Here is a 6,887-nt window from a genome sequence, read left to right as displayed (position 1 = left end):
TTTGCTTCGTGATGAAGTTAGTGGGTTTTAATTGGGATGATCAGTTTGTGGCAGCACCAAAGGGATACGTCACCAGGGTACATGTCTCCGTATGAGGCAAGTTTTGATGTGGACTAATTTTAGTGTGAATTAAAAAAATAAATAAATAATTATCGAGCAAAAAAGTATAGTGGTGAGACTTGTCGCGTGTTGTATACATAAATCTTGCTGTCTTAATCTTTCATCTCTTGGCAGCTAGTTTGACTGTATCTTTCCCTCAAAACAAAAATAAAATGTCGATAGCTTTCGATTTTTTTTTTTGTCATAATTGAACTTATTGTAAAGTTTTCTTACAGAATTTTGTGTTTAGTGAGAAAAACAAAGTGCGTAGGTGTTTCGTGGAAAACACCCCGAAGTAATTGGGGTTTTGTGAAATTTACCCTATAAAATAATTCACATACCGAATCTTTTATGTATGTACTAGTTTTATGCACGTGCAATGCACGTGGTTAAATATCATGATTAAATGTTTTTAATTTATTTCTTTACTAAAATTTGTTCCTCAATTCCACTTTGATTGTTATTGCTCACTTATGCATTTAAATTTTAGCATTACGATTATTTATTTTCTTTGATGAGCTACACCAAATTTAAATTTTTATGTTGATAACTAAATTAACAGGAAACAAATGTAATCTAAAGCCAATTTAAATTTTCACGTGATTTGGATCGACATGAAACCAAGCTTCAAAGTATAATGTTGTAAAACTGAAAAACACTTTAAAAAGTAGTGTTATAAAAGAAAGATGAATAATTAAAGCTAAAAAAGCCAAGATGATTAATTAAAAGTGGGCTAAAATAAAACTAAAGAGAATATAAAGTTTGTTGCTAATTAATTGATTGACTTCAGAAAAAATCATTGACTAAAGGTTAATGCTAACTCTAGTATATTTTATATGATAAAATCATCCACATAACCATATAAAAATATTTAAAAGAGTTCATAAAAATCATTTCTAAAGATTTATGGTTTTACTCAAAAAATTAAGCTATTCTATAAAATATTCGGAAAATAAATTTTTTATTCTTTTTATATTTTTATTGAGCTAAGATAAATCCTTCTCCATCTTTATCTTTTTCCTGAGCAATTCTAGAGTTGTGTCTTCATCATCTATATTTATTGTGATATCAGGTTGGAGCTGGATTTCTTGTGTAATTATTTTTCCCTGAGCTCGTTCATGTTTTATCTTCTCGTCTTACTTCACAAAGAAGTTGAATGCATTTTTGATGTTCAACAAAAATTCTAGAAATACAGACTTTGATTATTTTTGTGTTTCAATAAGACTAAATATTAATTTCATATTTATGAAAATTTTGTGTTTCTAATTTATTTTTTTTAAAGTTAGGAGTTACGTTTTTTTTATTTGTAATAAATTCTTCTGGTGTGCATCTAATAAGAGTTTCTATCGCGTTAAATAATGTCATTTTTACTCTATCTATATCATTTTCCATAATGATCTGAATTAAATAACTGTATTTTTTATTATCAAATTGGCTTAGAGTATAATGTTAATATTTAATTTTGATGTGTTTATTTCATGAAGAAGGGATATTACTCAACCTTGGTACTACTTTATTAGTAATTCTGTGATATTTATCATTTGGACATTCTTATTAACATCTCTATCCAATCTTCTTGTTGTAGCCTTTGCAAGCTAGAACCACGGCTCAACTTTATTGTAAATAGTAATTATATTTACATTATAGGTCCATAGCGTGTCCGTATATTGGTAGAGTATTTTTAAATTTAATTGTGAAAATTATAGAGTAGGTCTTATAAGATCACTCTTTGATATTGTGATTATTGCATATATCAATAGTTTAAATTTGTATTGTATTTGTAAAGAGCCTTGATAGATATGCTTCTATATTAGCAGCTTGTTCTGAATAAACCATGTGTATTAGCTTTAAAGTGTAATATTTTTTCTTTATTGTGTTATATGTATGTTTGCATGGTTTACTTATCATTTTTGTATTTCTTCAATAAGTTGTATCTTTATGTTGGTATATATTGTTAACACAATTTACGATAACATGCATATTTTTCCTACAAATTTGAGACAAATATAATGTGAATTTTATGTTGAGTGACCTTTAATAAAAATTTTAGAAGTAAAATATGTTACCTTAATATTTAAAGATTTTGAAATCTAACAGTACTATTATGTTCTTTGTAGGCAATAAAAATTATATTTATCCCTGCACAACAACTTAGAACAAGCAAAAGAGCTTAAGGGTCCATCTCTGGAAAGGCAGACCGACTCCCCGAAAGTCCACCCGACTCAAGCCGACTCCCCGAAGAGTCCAGCCCCCCAGATGACTCGAATGGCCGAGACCCCCTCGTCGATTCGAAGTGGCCGAGACCTCCTCGTCGACTTGAAGGACAGTGTCAGTCCACCCCTCGAAGACCAAGTGGCCGAGACCTATTGGGTGTAAAAATTGACTTCCCGTTCGATGGGTCATTTGTGTTATAAGAATGGCTTATTACAAACTAATGATTAATGTTTATAACAGAAGAGAAGGGAATGACCCTCCTTATTTTAACGTGGGTTCTTTGGTAGCGGTAGGATGCCTCCCTTGGTGCTCGTGCTAAGTTTGCTTCCCTTAGACGATCCGATCGAAGTTACGGTTGGAGTTCAAATGTCCGATCTTGATGAGTATCAAGGACGAATGCACCAAGAAGGCTACAATACAAGAGTTTGCAGAGCCAATGAGCCAAGATTCTCCAAATCCGAGAGTTCAAATTGAGACTTTAAAAATGCCAAGGTGACTGTCTCAAAGAAGGTCTAGCCAGCCACTTAAAAGGTCAAGCTCTAAAGAAGGCTAAGACCTAGCCAACCCCTCAAAAGGTCCAAGTCCTCAAGAAGACCAAAGACCACTTCTCATGTAGCCAAGTGTGGCTATCTATAGAAAAGGAGAGCCATGGCTAATCCCTTGATTTGTAGGATATGGCCACGCCTAGGTGAGGAGCACCATACTCTCCCCCCTTAATTTGTGGGATGTGACCACTAATGGGACAAAGAGAACTATACTCTCTCCCTTGAAACATGGGATGTGACTACTAATGTGATCATTTCATACCTCAAGTGGAAGGCTGACAAGCTTGACCAGCCTTCAGGCGAGTCGGTGATTCTGCAGCAGGCGAGCTGGAGCATGCAGGTGAGTTGGCGACATTGCAGGCGAGCTGGCTACCCTGCAGACGAGCTGGCTACCCTACAGGCGGGTTGACGACCCTGTAGGCGAGCTGGCGACCCATGCATGCGAGTTCGTTGTTAGACCCTGGGTCTTATGCTAATCCGATTTTATGCTAATTAAAACTTATTAACAAGTTATCCTAGCAAGTATGAAATACAACATGATATGTGAGCTAGGATAAGTAATATGAACAATGAGATATATCCTATATGATAAAAATATATGCAAGGATATATAAACTAACACAAGGGTGATATAATCAAACTATAAAAGTGATAGGGCAAAATATACAAGAGTAATAAGCAATGGCGATATAAGATAAATGCATAAGCAAATGCGCCAATGACAAACTCAAACACACTGAAATGATCACGGAGTTCGGACCTTCCGTCCTACGTCTTCGCTCCCCACTCCTGGGGAGAAATCCACTATCACAACCAGGTTTTCTACGTTCACCCGAATAACGTTTACACCTCACAATGTCGGTTTTAAACGCTCACCGATCAACGTAACACTCACACTCATAATGTCGGTTTTCAACGCTCACCGATCAACGTTCACTCCTCACACTCGGTTTTCTAGCTCACCGAAAACTTTACAATCTCACAATGTAACAAATAATAAATTTGTTCTCTATAATAGATGAGAACACAATGAAAGCTCATACTTAATTGTTATAACTCCCACCAACCCAAATATACTATGTACGAAAATACAATAAGCTCAAGTGGGTGTGTGTAAACAATGAGTGAAATAAAATCAACAAAACTCAAATGTAAATACTAGCTTAATAGAAATGATAATCAACAAATAATTATAAATAAAAGTTAGAATTGAGTTTAGAAAAACTTCTCTAAATGACAAGAGAGAGAGAGAGGGATGGATTGAAACTCAAACACCAAGTGATGATCTCTTCTAGCTCTTGTGAAATTAATTTCACAAAATCAAACTCTCAATTGCTTAAAAGTTTTTTAAACAAACTTTAAACAAAACTTAAACCCTTGTTAAAACATTCTAAAACTTGTTTAAAACATATTTATTGTGTATAAAATTATAAATACAATGGGGTATATATAGGGTAGAAGAAAACAACCCCAAAAACCCCAAAAAATCACTAAAAGACAAAAATCAGTAAGTTACCGTTACTGTGCAACGGTAACTTCGGCGGTCGACCGTCACGATCGACCGCGAGAAGAAAAACTCAAAAACTACTTTCTGGACTACGTACGGTCGACTGCCACGGTCGACTGCCACGGTCGACCACACTGTAGCACGGTCAACCGTGGCAGTCCGGTCGACTGCCACGGTCGACCACACTGTAGCACGGTCAACCGTGGCAGTCGACCGCACTGTAGCAAACATGCACATGCAGTTTTTAGTTTTTGATAATTCTGGAATTTTACGTATCTGACTTTGTAAAATCAATTAAAAATAGCAAATAAACTCCAAAAATCATAAAATGTTGAGGGAGGGTTCTAGACATGTAGATGAACATGTTAGAGAAAGAATTTCTGAAAAGTCACTTCCCAGTTGAGAGAAATAAATGTTTGAACACAGATAAACAGTTTCTGAAAAACTACTGAAAACTGGGTTTTGTAAATTCAATTGAAAATAACAAAACAACTCCAAAATTTGTAAAACATGGGAAAATGTTTGTATATATGAATATAATCATGTAAACGAAGAAATTTTTCAAATTCCATTTCCCAATTGTGAAAACTCATATATTTTGTAAGTATGTCCAAAACATGAAAAGTTAATATACATGAAATTTGATGTTTTGACATAAACACAACTTTGAAACATTTTCAAACATTCTTATAGACTTAATAAAAGATATAAAAAGTTGTTATGAAGTCTATAAACTAGAAACATAATATTTTCATTAATATGCATATTTTATACAATATTTTCTAAAACACAAATATGTAATCTCATATTTATAAACATGGAAACCCAAAAACATTTATGTATATATATATAACTATATATATATGCATAGAAACTAAAAACTTGTATGTATATATAAAACTATATATACATAGAAACCAAAACTAAAATGTGTGTGTATATGATATCGAGCTTAAAGTATTGAACACACATAATATAAATCTAAACTAATATAACCAATCAATCTTGATCTTTAATAAGCTTGACTTGGTACACTATGCGAATGAAGCTGAACTTGGATCTTGAACTTGAATTGCATAAGCTTCACTCCACAATTCCGCCAACCTCCATTTGATATTATCGTTGAAGCGCTATTCTATCCATCCTCCAACTCGTTGTTTGTCTATAATAAATAGAAATACACAAACACTAGACAAACAACATTAGTAGTAAATTGTTTGTTAAACATCATCAAAACAATAAGGCCAACAATCTCCCCCTTTTTGATGATGACAAACAATTTTTACAAAAAGGATATATGCATGAAAGAAATGAATATATAAATTAGAATTATCATGTATATAAACAAGAAAGAATATACTCACAATATTTCTCCCCCTTTGACAACATCAAAAAGGGGACAAAGGGATGAAGAGAGTGAAAGCTCCCCCTATCAATATGCATGGGTGAGTATACCACATAGAAAGATATAAGGATTGCTTCCCCTATCAAAATACCTTAATGAATATATGCAATGAATGCTAAGGCATACATATGTGAGCAAGCGAGAAATATGCTAAACACAACTCACATACAAAAAGACAATGAGAACACATATAAATATGTCAATATGAAAAAACTCACATACAAAAAGACAATGAGAACACATATAAATATGTCAATATGAAAATAGTGTCTTATTAACATAAAAAATATAAAAGCCATATAAAAAAACACATATAAATATGTCAATATGAAAATAGTGTCTTATTAACATAAAAAATATAAAAGCCATATAAAAGAATAGATTTATGAAAACAAAAGAAGAGGAACATGAGAATCTTGCAAAAAATTTTCAAATGAAAACAAATCACTTAAGTGAAATCATAAATCAAATGAAATCCATAAAAACATAAAACCAAACCATCATTGATTTTCAAAAATTAAGAGAGGCAACTATATCTAGCTCTTGAGCTAGTATCAACCCATATAAATATTTTTAACACCCGGTAAACAAAATTTGCGAATAAACACCCAATAAACCCAGAGGGTTATATAAACACAAAACTCTTATTTAAAATCAAAATAATAATCACGAAAATAAAAGATTTGATCAAAGAAAAATTGTTTTTATAACCAAAAGATTTTAAAACATAATTTTCAAAACCAAGAAAAAAGAAAAACACTAAAATTCTTGGTTTAAAATTAAATTTATTTTGGTACCCAAGTAATATTGGTACCAAAAGGTTTAGGGACATGACCCCTATCATTTAGGCTCAAAGGCCTAGGGTTATGAACCCTCTTAGGCGTATGTGGTGCACGGGATCGGTCATAGAAATAATCATTCAAATGACCCTTTCGATTACAATATGTACAATGGAAAAGAAGCATTTGCTTATGTTGACCATTAAAAGGTGCACGTGGAACATTTGCAAACAAAGATAAATTATTTGAAGCTTTTTACAAATGTGAAATATTATCAAAACCAAACTTTTCTAAGTGACCAAATCTACCACAAACATTACATTTATAAACATGTGGTC

The sequence above is a fragment of the Asparagus officinalis genome, chromosome 1 (genome assembly GCF_001876935.1).
Source record: "Asparagus officinalis chromosome 1, Aspof.V1, whole genome shotgun sequence".
NCBI lineage: Eukaryota > Viridiplantae > Streptophyta > Magnoliopsida > Asparagales > Asparagaceae > Asparagus > Asparagus officinalis.
The sequence above is the reverse complement of the archived record's forward strand: the minus strand, read 5'-3'. Positions refer to the sequence as shown.